At 42.8% G+C, this 13,317-nt stretch overlaps 1 long non-coding RNA gene across 2 annotated transcripts in view; it reads left to right on the plus strand.

Annotated features, from left to right (window-relative positions):
• Positions 1 to 2,156: 2,156 nt before the first annotated feature.
• LOC126513326 (uncharacterized) overlaps positions 2,157 to 13,317 on the plus strand; it is a 77,069-nt gene continuing 65,908 nt past the window's right edge. For both annotated transcript variants that reach the window (XR_007595298.1, XR_007595299.1), the window contains exon 1: positions 2,157 to 2,322. This is a non-coding gene — a long non-coding RNA (uncharacterized lncRNA). The remainder of the gene's footprint in view (positions 2,323 to 13,317) is intronic.

Consider the following 13,317-nt stretch of genomic DNA (forward strand, 5'->3'; position numbering starts at 1 on the left):
ATTAAAACAAAATAACAACAAGAAAACCCAGGGGGAAAAAGGCTCTTCTTGGTGGCTGTCACACATGTATCAAAAAAGAACATATATTTTGCTCTTCCAAGATGGAGTGTTCTAGCAAAAATTCTGTTGGTTGTCCTTGCTGTTGTAAGCTGTTCTCAACCACTGAGAGAGAGTCCTGAGGTCCCCAGCTGTAATGGCACATTGGCATATTTAAGTTTACTTTTGGTTTGTCCCTCTTGATGCTCTGTGGCTTCTGATTTTATATAGGGTGGCTACCACTGTTTTCTGATCTCAGGAAAAAGTGAAGTCATGGCCCTGCCCTTCCTAGAGGAGTTTCTCATTCTTTGAGGTTCAGTTCACCTAGCTGGATGACCTGTGGTTTCAACTGTCTTCACAGTTAAGAAAAGTAGGAGATGTGGCTGGATTGACTTTTAATCATTGTTAAAGAAGGACTGAAGTTTTCTTGTAGCCTTTACATGCTTAGCAGAAGTTTAATGCCTCCAGGAAGTTATGTAGCCCTGTTGGCCCAGACTGGCATTAACCTTACAGAGATAGGTATGCCTCTGTCTCCTGAGTGCTGGGATTAAGCATGCCTTCACATCCAGTAGTACTTGCTAATTGTGTTTCATTACATAATTTAAAAACAAAACAAAACAAAACAAAACACTCTTCTCGCTGGATAGTAGTCCTGCACTTCAGCACTTTTTTAATTCCAGTACTCAGGAGGCAGAGGCAGGTGGATCTCTGCGAGCTCAGGGTCAGCCTGGTCTACAAGATCTTGTTCCAGGACTGGCTCTAAAGCAACAGAGAGAAATCCTGTCTAGAAAAGCAAACAAACAAACAGAACCTTTTCTCTTATTAGTCCTCATAATATTCATGGCCCAGTAATTGGAAACTGACAGTCCCCAAAACCCTTTCCTAAGCAAGGCACCTTGATTTACAGATTACTCTGAAGGTAGTGTCTGTTGTGTTAAGACCTGAGTGTGAAGCCATATGTCTTAAAAATAGTTTTTTGTACAATATAACTTATATTGCAGTCAGACATTAACCTTCTGCATGGTTGCAACTGATTCTCAACCTGTGTGTCATGAACATTTGGGGATCATACATGAGTTATCCTGCATATCATATATCTATATTGCAATTTATAACAGTAGAAAATTTACAGTTATGAAGTAACAATGAATTAAATTTTATGGTTGGCATCACCACAACATGAGGAACTATATTAAAAGATTGCAGCATCTGGGAGGTTGTGAACCACTGGTCTAGAGCAGAGTGCCATGTGTAGTGTGCTCATACATCAGGTAGCAGTACTTGATTTGTTCTCAGATTTGAATATCTGAAGCTCCCAGGTTACTCTGGAGAACCACATGACTTCCGAGTGATACTAGAGATGATTGAAACTGATATTTATGGACACTTCCCCGTAGTGGCATTTCAATTGTATTTTAATGAACAAAGCTTGCCTAGGGATTGTGAAGTAAAACAGTCACCCTGATAAGCCTTATAGAGTCAAGCAGTGGTAACACATATCTTTAATCCCAGTAGTGCACACCTTTAATCCCAGCCCTAGAAAAGATTATAAAACAGGAGGAGACAGTTGGCAGACACAGTCTCATTCTGAGATTCCTGGAAGCAGGTACACCATTTCTGACTGAGGTCGAGGTAAGAGCTCAATAGCCCAAAAGCTGGCTGCTTTGTTTTTTGGATCTTCAAGTTGAACTCCAATTTCTCTCTCCGAGTTTTTATTAATTATGCTTCACTTCCTTGCTCTACTTTCTGCTTTTTTTCATTGGTTAAAGACAGTAGTGTTAAACTGTGGAGTGGTTTTGGGGGAAGAAGATCTTCCTAAGAAAGCAGAAGACAGCTTAAAGCATAAACAAGCTGTTTGCTGTTGTCACTTTGTACCCAAAGGATGATCTCACAAAGGAGGGACTGTAAATCAAATAACATGGGTCCTCTGCAGAGTTGACACTTTGGGCTTTAATCTGTCTGTGGGGGAAGTCCTCTGCCTTGGTGGAAAGGTCACTTGTGTCTTCCAGTCTTTTCTTTTACATCAACACTCTCTTCAGAACAGGGGGAGGCTGCTTAGAACAGGAAATAAGCAAATTCCTGTGGTTGAGAAAGTGAAACTTAGAAGTTTTAGAAGGAACTCACGCAGGCTGTAGAAGGAGAAACCTTGAGCAGCTTCAGAGAAGACCCCAGACCTGTCCTGAGCCTGCAAGCTATGCGGTTTCAGCTGTGCTGTTTCCTGAGTCGCTGCCTGAGCTGATGTGGGTTCTGCAGGGAGGCAGCTGCTGTGAATCCATTCTGGCTCCTGTAAGTAACTCCTCACCACAACCCTGTTAGTAACCTCAAAGGAAATGTGGTGGTTCCCCAAGATGGACCTTTGTGTCGTTGGTATTCTGTTCTCTCATAGGTGTGAGTGTGTGTATGCATGTGTGCATGCTCACACATCTCCCCAGATCAAGTCTCTGGTACAACATCAGTTTTCATAAGATCCAATCAGTTTGTGTGATCATGTCTTGGTTTGATAGCAGCAGGCAGTGGAATAGTGTGGCAGGCTTTGTCTGCACAGCTGTTGTCATCCTGGGTGTGTGGATACTGTCTGTGTAAAAGATGCTCTGTAGAAATGGAGGTGCAGTCTGGAGTGGAGGTGCAGACCACAGAAAATCTGTCTCTTCCACTCCAAAGTACTATTAACTGCACATAGATTCTCAGGGAACTCTGGAGATTCAGGAGACCCTCTCCCTCCATGAAGGGAAGGCTGGCAGTCCTGCTTTTGTGCAGGGATCATGCAAGTGCTCAGAGCTGTGGGAGTTCAGCAGGGCAACAGCCATGTGATGGCTGGAACACAGGGTTCTCTTACATCCTTTCTCCCACCTTTTTAATGAGATTCTTGCCTCTTGGGTGTGTCTGGTTTAGTAAATGCTTTTAATCCTATGTCATGATCTCATTCTCCTGAAAAAAAAATTTGGTGGCTTGGTTGAGTAACTCTCCATTTGATTCCATGAGCCTCTCTTTCCTTTGTGGCTTGTGGCAGTTCGGGACAGTTCATGGGCAGCTGAAGATTTCTGTCTGGAAAGGTTTTGCAGTGAGAGTCAGAGCTCCAGACTATGAGTCTGAAAGTACTTAACCCTTTACCTTAGGAGAGAAGTATGGCAGGCATCGCTTCCCTTGCAACCCAATGACCCATGACCCCTGACAAATGAAGGGGGTTTTGAGGACAGACCATCCAAGCCCTCTCAGACAGACCCATTTCTGGGGTCAGCAGCCTCTCAGTTGCAGGTGGCACAGAGAGAAGCGAGGCAAAAAGAGTAGATGGGCAGTCCTAGTTGTCTGAGTGAAAACACCTTTGCAGTTGTGATTGAGATGAGGACATGGTAAGGGTCCCTCTAAGGGCCATGACAGGAGTGCATGCAAGTATGCATTCAGAAGCTTGTTATGTTCAGTTCTATTGTCTGAGTGTAGGGGAAGCCCCAACCAATCACCTTCCTTCTGGGGCGGGTAGCCCTGAGGCACATGTTTACCTATAAATCTGGTGGGTGTGCTCCCCGCCTTCCCTTTCGTTGCCTGCTCTTCTTTGGAACCTTAGTTTTGTAATTTCTCCCCGTATTAAAGCTGATATTGAGCTTGCCTGGCTAATTCTGTTTGCCGTTCGTTTATGCTGTAACATCTGAGCAGAAGACAGTATATTGAACTGGTAACCAGACAATTAAAATGTCAATGCTTGGGGCTGGGAGGATGACTCAGTGGGTAAGGCCCATGTTATGGAAGCATGAAGACTGGAATTCACATCCCCCATACCCAGTGGGACACCTGTTCTGTGTCCTCAGCAGACTAACCCTACCAAGAACTAGAGTGAGACCCCAGCCTGCTCCTTACCTCCTTGGGGATGAGATTTCCTCTTCACACACTTGTAAATGTAAATAATGACAGACGGGGATGACGACAGGGATGGCGACTGCTGTGAAAGTAGATTCTTTGTTATTGGGGACCAGCCTGGTAAACGGAAACTGGGAGGAAGATGTAACCTTTGTGGTATCTGCGGCCCTTGACATTTGCTCTTTAAAAAAAAAATCAGGAAAATTCTGGATAAAGCTATAAACACACCTCAATCAACACCTCTCTCTAGACATCCTGAGGGCCTCATGTGTAATAACTGTTTCACTCCTGAGTAGAGAGAGGAGTGGAGCTATGTGGATGATGTCTTTGCAGAGTTTATGTCATTAACAAAGAAAACAAACCGTCTGTGGAACCATCAAACAATGTGACACATTTACTTTGGTTAGGACTTTCTGGATGGTGGCTCAATTGGTAATGTTTATTTATGCCAGAGAAAGATAGTGAAGCCTCTCAAAGTGATGTGGAGCTGGAGGAAGGGCAGCTACAAGTGAGGCAGAAAAGGCTGGAGGTTCAGTGATGCATGCAGATGTGGGGCCCATTAGCAGGCCATGCAGTGTCTGGACCATTGGCTAATAGGGAATGAGAAACACTGGTAGGTGAGGTGAGATAGAGGAATCCCCGTGGTCATCACTGGATATCAGAGAGGAAGATTACCAGGAAATTACCCACCCAGCCTATTATATGTGATATAGTTGCTTTCTGATAATCTAGATAATACTTACTTGGCTTTTTGTCTGGTGCTTTAAGAGTTCCTTGAGCCAGTGCCTGCAATCTGCTGTGGGGATTATCACGACATCTTTTATGAACTGTTCGTCATTTGTGGTACCTCCAGCTTCAAGACTAATCGGTGTCCAGCTCATATTTAGAATGTTCAAGAGGCAGATGTACTTTCCACTGATGTTAAACCTCCAGGAGGCATCAACACTTTGTCCGTGTTCATACCGAGAAAGCATAGTGGTCTGTAAAGTGGGCTGACCTGCAAACCACATACAGTACCATCATGCTTTACTTTCATAGATCCATCATTTCTTCAAGTGTTAAGACTTTCCCACTGGTTTATATATCATTATCTTGTCCACATGACTTGCTCTTTGTACCACATGCTTCCAAGGTCGGACCAAGGTTGGACCCTCAGCTCTCTCCCACAGACACACTCTCTATCTCATTCCCACATGTGCTCTGCCCTTCCTCTCTCTTGCCAACTGTCTCTGCCTCTGTATTTGATCCCACACTTACCACCAGTCTTGGTCATCTCTTGTATGGAGTTAGCCAACATTTTCCTGAGCTCTTGCCCCAAGTATTCCAGCCCTTGGACCAAATCTGTCCACACAGGAGTGGCATTTAATACCTTCCTCTGGTCTCTTAAAGGTGTGGCTTTGTTGTCATTATCATACTGCAGGAAAGGCTCTCCTTTCACTGAGCACCGCCCTTCACACCAGGACTGTCCAGGTGTGGTACGAGCCTTGACAATGACGTCACAACTAAGAGAGTGTGTATCTGTGAGAGAAACAAGGTGCAAAGAGGGAACAGAAAGTCACAGGACTTATGATTCTGTGACACTAGATGGTATACTGAATCCCTACGAAGGGCAAAGGGGCAGGAATAGAAGCCTCTACTCAAGTTGTCCACTGGTTTCTGGTCCCTTATTTCCATGCCGTCTTTGACTGTCTGATGGCGGTAGGATCCTGAGATGCACACAGTATCACCAGGAACATTTATCTCACAAGTACTTTTGGGGACGCTAATGAAGTGTTGAATAAAATCTGTCAGATAGTATCTGTCTCTGGGACTGAAGATCTACAGAATGCACATAGAAAGGAGGCATCACAGAACACGGAATAAATTCAACATGAACATGGAGCCTAGAGTTCAGGAAAGGCCTCTTGGGCTACGCTGCAACTTGTCATGGGAGGGGAGCTGTCACCTGTGAGCACAGTACTCACACCGTATTCCCACTGGGCCACTTCACACAGCAATGATGGACATCAGATCTCAAATTCTCTCCCGTTAAACCACATCCCTAAGTCATACTCAAGTAGAGATCTCTGTGACCTGCTCTAAGCCCTGATCTCTCTCCCCTTTCTCAGTCAGTTGCTTCCCAGCACACTTATGGTCCCTGGTCTCCCAGACTTTCCCTAGCAGCAACAGAGACACCATACCCTAGAGCTGTTCTGCTCAGCAGAATGTAAGGAAAATCCAGTTGGATAAAAGGAAACTGTTTTGCTAAAGCCGGAAGAGGGATTTATGAAGGTGATTGAAAGAAAGCATCCCTGATAATGTCCAAATAAACACTAATAATAATAATTAACAACAACAACAATAATAAAAATGTCTTAGAAGGAAGTATTTAAACTCACACTCCCAGATCTGTGAAGGAAAACATTTTTATACTTTCTTACAAGTGTATCACAACAGAATTGATTAAACAAGGTTTCTAAAATCCTTGATTCTCACCAAGTAGGCTAGACAGGCTTGACACTGACTCCAGGGTTCTCTTGCCTCCCCCTTCTTAGTACTGACAGGAAAACCACACAGCCCGACACCTCGCTCTATTACAGGGTCACTAGGGAACAAACCCATGTCTTCACGGTTGTGAAGCAGGCCTTCTACTAGTCAGCTATTTCCCCATGTTTGGACAGTCTAATTTTCAGTAGTCAGCAAACAGCCCTGATTTTCTGGAGACAATGCTCCAGGAGTGGCTTGCAGAAGCTGGGCCATACTGCATGAAACAGGAAGTCCAGAATTTCTAGAGCTGGAAGGGAAGGGTGTGTGTAAAGACTCAGAAAAGTACATGTAAGTACATTTGTTGAAGTAGATGTGATATGAAATATGTCCACTCTGTCCATGGAGAAGCAGGGGTGACTCTGGTTTGCCAAGCATGGAAAGGATGTCCAGGGAGAAGGGCACAGGCCTTGGAAGATGCCTAGGTATGAAAACTATACAAGGTCATCACTGTGGAGGTTTGAATAGGAATGGCCTCCATAGGATCATCTATTTGAATGCTTGGTCAGGGGTTGGCATTTCCTAAGAGGAATTGAGAGTGTGGCCAAGTTTGAGTAGATGTGACCTTATTGGAAGAAGTGTGTCATCAGGGGGTGGGCATTCAGGTTCAAAAAGCCAATCCCAAGTCCAGAGTCTCTCTTTTCTTGCTGCCTTTGGATCTGGATGTAGAACTCTCAGCTACCATATCTGTCTGTGTACCACCATGCTCCTCACCATGAGGATAATGGGCTAAATCTGTGAAACTGTTAGCAAGCCCCAATTAAAGGCTTTCTTTTCTGAGAGTTGCCATGGTCATAGTGACTCTTCACAGCAATAAAACTCTGAGCAAGTCCATGTTTCTCACACAAGTTGCTTTTGGAAGAATATTTATCACAAAGAACGAGACTAGAATAACACAGTCAAGATCGATCCCCTAAACGTACTGCAGTGCTTCAGGGATATCTTCCTGGAACTGGTTAGAGGCTAGCCCACAGCACAGGACACAGAAAATCTAGGCTGGTTACTAATTGTAATACTAAATTACTAAATACTAATTTTAGTAATACTAAAATACTAAACTGGCAGTAGAAGAGTTAGGGTCAAAAATTTCAGAGAAGTGCATGTGCCAGAGAGGATGGAACAGCAAACATCTCCAGGGGAAGTGTGCAGAGTCCATGCTGTCTGTGGATGCTGGAGCATCCCTGCTGAGAACCACAGTGAGAAGGACCAGAAAGAAGGGCACCAGCATTGCTAAGCTCAGGGATGATGATGTTGTATCAAGGCTGTGGTTGGTGTTAGGAAACTGTATTCCTGAACCCTAGCAACATGGTACAGAAAAACCCCATCAGGTCAGATGGTCAGGAGAAATTAACAACAAAGGCAATAGTTCATTGATGAGAAAGAGGTCCCACTTTAAAGTCTAACTGCTTAAGGGGGTCATGGCTAACAGAACACAAAAATCCTAAATACAAAAAGATGGTTAGCCAACCTAGATGTGGCTGGGTTTTAATAATTAAAGACAAGCTGGGTGGGGGTAGCAAATGCCTTTAATTCCAGCACTCAGTAAGACAGAGGCAGGTGGATCTCTGAGTTTGAGGTCATTCTTGTCTACAAAGTAAGTTCCAGGACAGTCAGAGGTAAATAGAGAAACCCTGTGTCAAAAGACAAAACAAAACAAAATAAAAACCCAAAACAAGCAAAGAAAAATAAGACAAAACAGATGAACAAGAAGCTGAAAGCTGTTGTCCCATGAAAACTTCGACTCCTGTGCCCATTGTTTAAACTGAACCAATTGGGAAGTGATTACAGGCACTTGTTCTTGTAGCTGATCCAGGTTTGATTCTCAGCAACCACACATGGTAACTCGTCACTGCCTGTAACTCGAGTTCCAAGGGATCAAATGTTCTCTTTGATCTCTGACAGCACGAGGCACATATGTGGTACAGATACATACATGCAGTTAACACAAAATAAATCTGAAAACAAAAATAAAACTGAACCCCCTCAAAGACAGACCCTGATTGCAGTCCCAGGAGGAAGAATCAGGCCCCAACCAGAGCAACCATTCAGCCCAGCAGCAAGTGCAGTCATTCTTTCTTCACTGCTTCATTACTGCCCTGTCACTTAGGAAAGAACCCTAGATGCTCCTGTGAATGGATGGTATGGTGGCTTGAATGAGCCTGTCCTCTGTAGAGTAGGATGTTCACATATTTGGTCCCCAGATGGTGGCAGCTCTTTGGATAGGTGTAGGAGGTATGGCCTGGCTGAAGGAAGTATGTCACTGGGGGTGTGGCTTTGAAACCCATTCCCATATCTTCATCTCTGGTACTTGCTTGAGGTTTAAGATGTGTGTTCTCAGGTAGGCCTGGTATCACATAGCTCTCATCTTGAGAGGCAGAGTAAGACAGAACTTTATGAATTTGTGTCCATCCATAGTTCTAGGACATCCAGAACTATATAGGGAGACCTTATTTCAAAAACCCAAACCAGCTGGGCTGTAGTGGCACATACCTTTAATCCCAGCACTCAGGAGACAGAGGCAGGAGGATTTGTGTGTTCGAGGCCAGCTTGGTCTACAGAGCAAGTTCCAGGACAAGCGAGGACTGTTTCACAGAGAAACCCTGTCTCAAAAAATAAACAACAAACAAAAGTATAGTCCACCAAGAGGCATACTACATACAGAAAAAAAAAATAAAACCAACAACACAAAACCCAAACGAAACTGCAAACTGAAAAGGAGACTGTGGCTCTCAGCTTGCTGCTCCAGCTGCCATGTGTACACATTGCCGTACTTCTACATTGCCGTACTTCTACATTGCCGTGCTTCTCAGCTGTGAAGCAGCAAAGACCCCAGACAGCTCATAGAAGGAAAAGGCACAGAACTAGGGAAAGATTGCCTCCAGTGGCTACAGCCTTTGCCATGGTTCCTTCCTGAGTCCTGGCACCCGACAGGTGTGGCTTGAGCTGCGGAGAGAATGGGGGAGTCCTCAGTACCGCCCCGGAGAGGACCCTGTGCAGAGATTCGCAAACGTTCTGGGGCATCTGTGGGTAGAGAGGACTCAGAAGGTAAGAGCACCAGATGCTCTCTTTGAGGACCCAGGCTGTATCCCCAGAACTCACACAGCAGTTCACAGCCTGGTGAACTGAGGTTCCAGGGAATTCCATGCAGGCTCCTGGCCTCCATGGGCACTGCACACACACAGTGCAGAGAAACACACATGAATAAAGTGCTTATACACATGAAATAAAAACGATGTTTCTCCTTGTTTTAGAAGGGACTTTTACATAGAAAAAGTCTAGATCCCTGGTAGAGAATTTTTGAATTTCGTGTTACTTTTTCTAGTGTGTTCTTCCTGGTGAGCTGTATGTTTGTGAAGGTGTGGGTCTGTGGTGTGTGCTTATAGGACAGAGATTAACCTCAGTGTGGATCCACAGGTTCCATCCCCCTTGCTTTAGGACACAGGTATTTCACTGGCCTCAGCTCTCTGAGTTGGCTATGGTCCTGGCCAGTGAGTCCTAGAAACCCAAGCTCTTCCCAGATCTGTAGCTGACATGACCTTCAACTCATTCTGGAGCCATTTCCTAAGAGGTGTCTTTTCCCTTAGGAGTTCCTAGTTAGTGACTTAGAAATTATTTGCACACATCTGTCCACAGCTGTCACATCAGGCCCATGCATCTGTCCACCACCGTCACATCAGGTCCTTGGAAGGGAATATGTGAATCTGCTGTCACCAGTATTTATTTATTTATTTATTTACTTACTTACTTATTTTCCTTGGTGTGTTTCTGAAGGTGTATTGTATGTTAGTGAAGGTACTGGTTTATAAGTTAATTGCTTTTAAAAGTTTAGCATTTTACAACTTTAGACACACATCTCTAAGTTAATCTTTGTTAAACTGAATGTACCTTTATATCCTTAGAAATTTAACATTCAAAAATCTATTCTAATCTAAACTATCCTGGAGAGTTATTGTTGTCTCTTTAGTCTAAAAGAAAGATAAAATACTAAACAGAAGGCTTAGTAAGACTAAGCGTTTTTTGTTAGTTTGGTTTTTTGTTTTTCAAGACAGCGTTTCTCTGTGTAGCTTTGGTGCCTGTCCTGGAACTCACTCTGTAGACTTGGCTGGCCTCGAACTCAGAGATCTGCCTGTTTCTGCCTTCCAAGTGTTGAAATTAAAGGTGTGTGCCACCATCGCCCAAACAGGAAGACTGTTTACATAATAAAGGCAATATACAGCAAGCCAACAGCTAACATCAAACTAAATAGAGAAAAACTCCCAGCGATTCCATTGAAATCAGGAACAAGACAAGGTTGTCCACTTGATATATATCTATTCAATATAGTTCTTGAGGTCCTAGCTAGAGCAATAAGACACCAAAAGGAGATCAACAGGCTACAAATCAGAAAAGAAGTCAAACTCTCACTGTTTGCTGATGATATGCTAGTTTACATAAACAATCCGAAAAATTCTACCAAGGAATTTCTATGACTCATAAACACTTTCAGTACTATAGCAGGATATAAGATTAACTAAAAAAAATCAGTAGCCCTCCTGTATACAGATGATAAAAGGGCTGGGAAAGAAATGAGAGAATCAACACCCTTCACAATAGCCACAAATAGCATAAAATATCTTGGAGTAACTCTAACCAAACAAGTGGAAGACTTGTATGACAAGAACTTTACATCTTTAAAGAAAGAAATTGAAGAAGACACCAGGAAGTAGAAAAATCACCCATGCTTTTGGGTAGGCAGAATTCACATATTAAAATGACAGTCTTACCAAAAGCAATCTACAGATTCAATAAAATGCCCATCAAAATTTCAACAAAATTCTTTACAGTCAAAAGAACAGTACTCAACTTNAAAAAACCAGGATGGCCAAAACAATCTTGTACAATAAAAGAACTTCTAGAGGCTCACAATCCCTGACTTCAAATTCTACTACAGAGCTATAGTACTGAAAACAGCCTGGTATTGGCATAAGAACAGAGAGGAGGACCAACGGAACCCAATAAAAGATTTGGATATTAATCCACACTCCTTCAAACACCTGATTTTCGACAAAGAAGCAAAAATTATCAAATGGAAAAAAGAAAGCATATTTAACAAATGACTGGCATAACTAGATATCAACATGTAGAAGAATAAAAATAGACCCATATCTATCAACATGCACAAAACTCAAGTCCAAATGGATCAAAGACCTCAACATAAAACCAGCCACACTGAACCTTATAGAAGAGAAAGTAGGAAGTACACTTGAACACATTGGCACAAGAGACCACTTCTTAGATATAACCCCAGCAGCACAGACACTGAGAGAAACAATAAATGGGACCCTCTGAAACTAAAAAGCTTCTGTAAAGTAAAGGACACAGCCAACAAGACAAAACAACAGCCTACAGAATGGAAAAAGATCTTCACTAGCTCCACATCAGACAGAGGTCTGATCTCCAAAATATACAAAGAACTCAAGAAATTGGTCATCAAAAGAACAAATAATCCAAATAAAACAAAACAGACCTAAACAGAGAACTCTCAACAGAGGAATCTAAAATGGCTGAAAGACACTTAAGGATTGTTCAGCATCCTGAATCATCAAAGAAATGCAAATCAAAACAACTCTGAGATTCCATGTTACACCTGTAAGAATGGCCAAAATCAAAAACACTGGTGACAACTTATGCTGGAGAGGTTGTGGGGAAAAAGAAACACTTCTGCATTGCTGGTGGGAATGCAAGCTGGTATAGCCCCTTTGGATGTCAGTGTGAGGATTTCTCAGAAAATTAGGAAACATCCTTCCTCAAGACCCAGTAATAGCCACTTTTGGGTATATATCCAAAGAATGCTCAATCGTGCCACAAGGACATGTGCACAGCTATGATCATAGCAGCATTGTTTGTCATAGCCAGAACCTGTGAACAACATAAATGCCCCTCGACTGAAGAATAGGTAAGGAAAATGTGGTACATTTACATAATGGAGTAGTACACAGCATAAAAATAACAACACAAAGTTCAAAGCTGAATCCGTGGCGCAGCAGAGAGGAAAGAGGCCCCCGTGCCATGGGGCCTCACTCAGGGGCGGAGGCAAAAAAGCCACATGTTAGGGCACCAAAATGATGGGGCATAAACGACCAGCAAATAGGATCAATCAGGCTAACTTTAATATCAGCTTTATTAAGGGGAAAAAGGGAATAACTTACAAAACCAAGGTTCCAACGAAGAGCAGGAAACAGAAGGGGAGGCAGGGAGCACATGTGCAACATTTATAAGTAAATATTAGCCCAAGGGATTCCACCCTTCAAGCAAGGTGATTGGCTAGGCTTCCCCTACACAACACCTTGAATTTTGCAGGAAACTGGATAGAGCTACAAAACATTATTTTGAGTGAGGTAATCCAGACCCAGAAAGACAATTTTCAAATGTACTCACTCATAGGTGGTTTTTAAACATAAAGCAAAGAAAACCAGCCTACAAACCATAATCCCAGAGAATTTAGACAACAATGAGGACACTAAGAGAGACTTACATAGATCTAATCTACATGGAAAGTAGAAAAAGACAGGATCTCCTAAGTAAATTGGGAGCATGGGGACACTGCAGGAGGGTTGAAGACGATGAGTGGGAGAGGAGAAGCAGGGAGGGGAGCAGAGAAAAATGAAGAGCTCAATAAAAATAAAAAAAAAGTGTTGTCTTAGTTGGTTTATACCATGTGGGTCTCTTAAGATGATGGTGAAATTATGTAGTATGCATTTTTTTTTAACTTTAGTAAAGATGGCTCCCAGGCACATGATCATTTTATCCTGATGAAGCATCAGCTAAGATCAAGACAAACCATGTGGCTGTTATTAAAAAAATACATTTTATACATTATGATGTAGTAGACCTAATTTTTAAAATAAGCTGAATCATTTATATATT

Source organism: Alexandromys fortis, unplaced genomic scaffold (genome assembly GCF_014885135.2).
Source record: "Alexandromys fortis isolate MF-2015 unplaced genomic scaffold, M_Fortis_MF-2015_v1.1 scaffold_134, whole genome shotgun sequence".
In the NCBI taxonomy this organism is placed as follows: domain Eukaryota; kingdom Metazoa; phylum Chordata; class Mammalia; order Rodentia; family Cricetidae; genus Alexandromys; species Alexandromys fortis.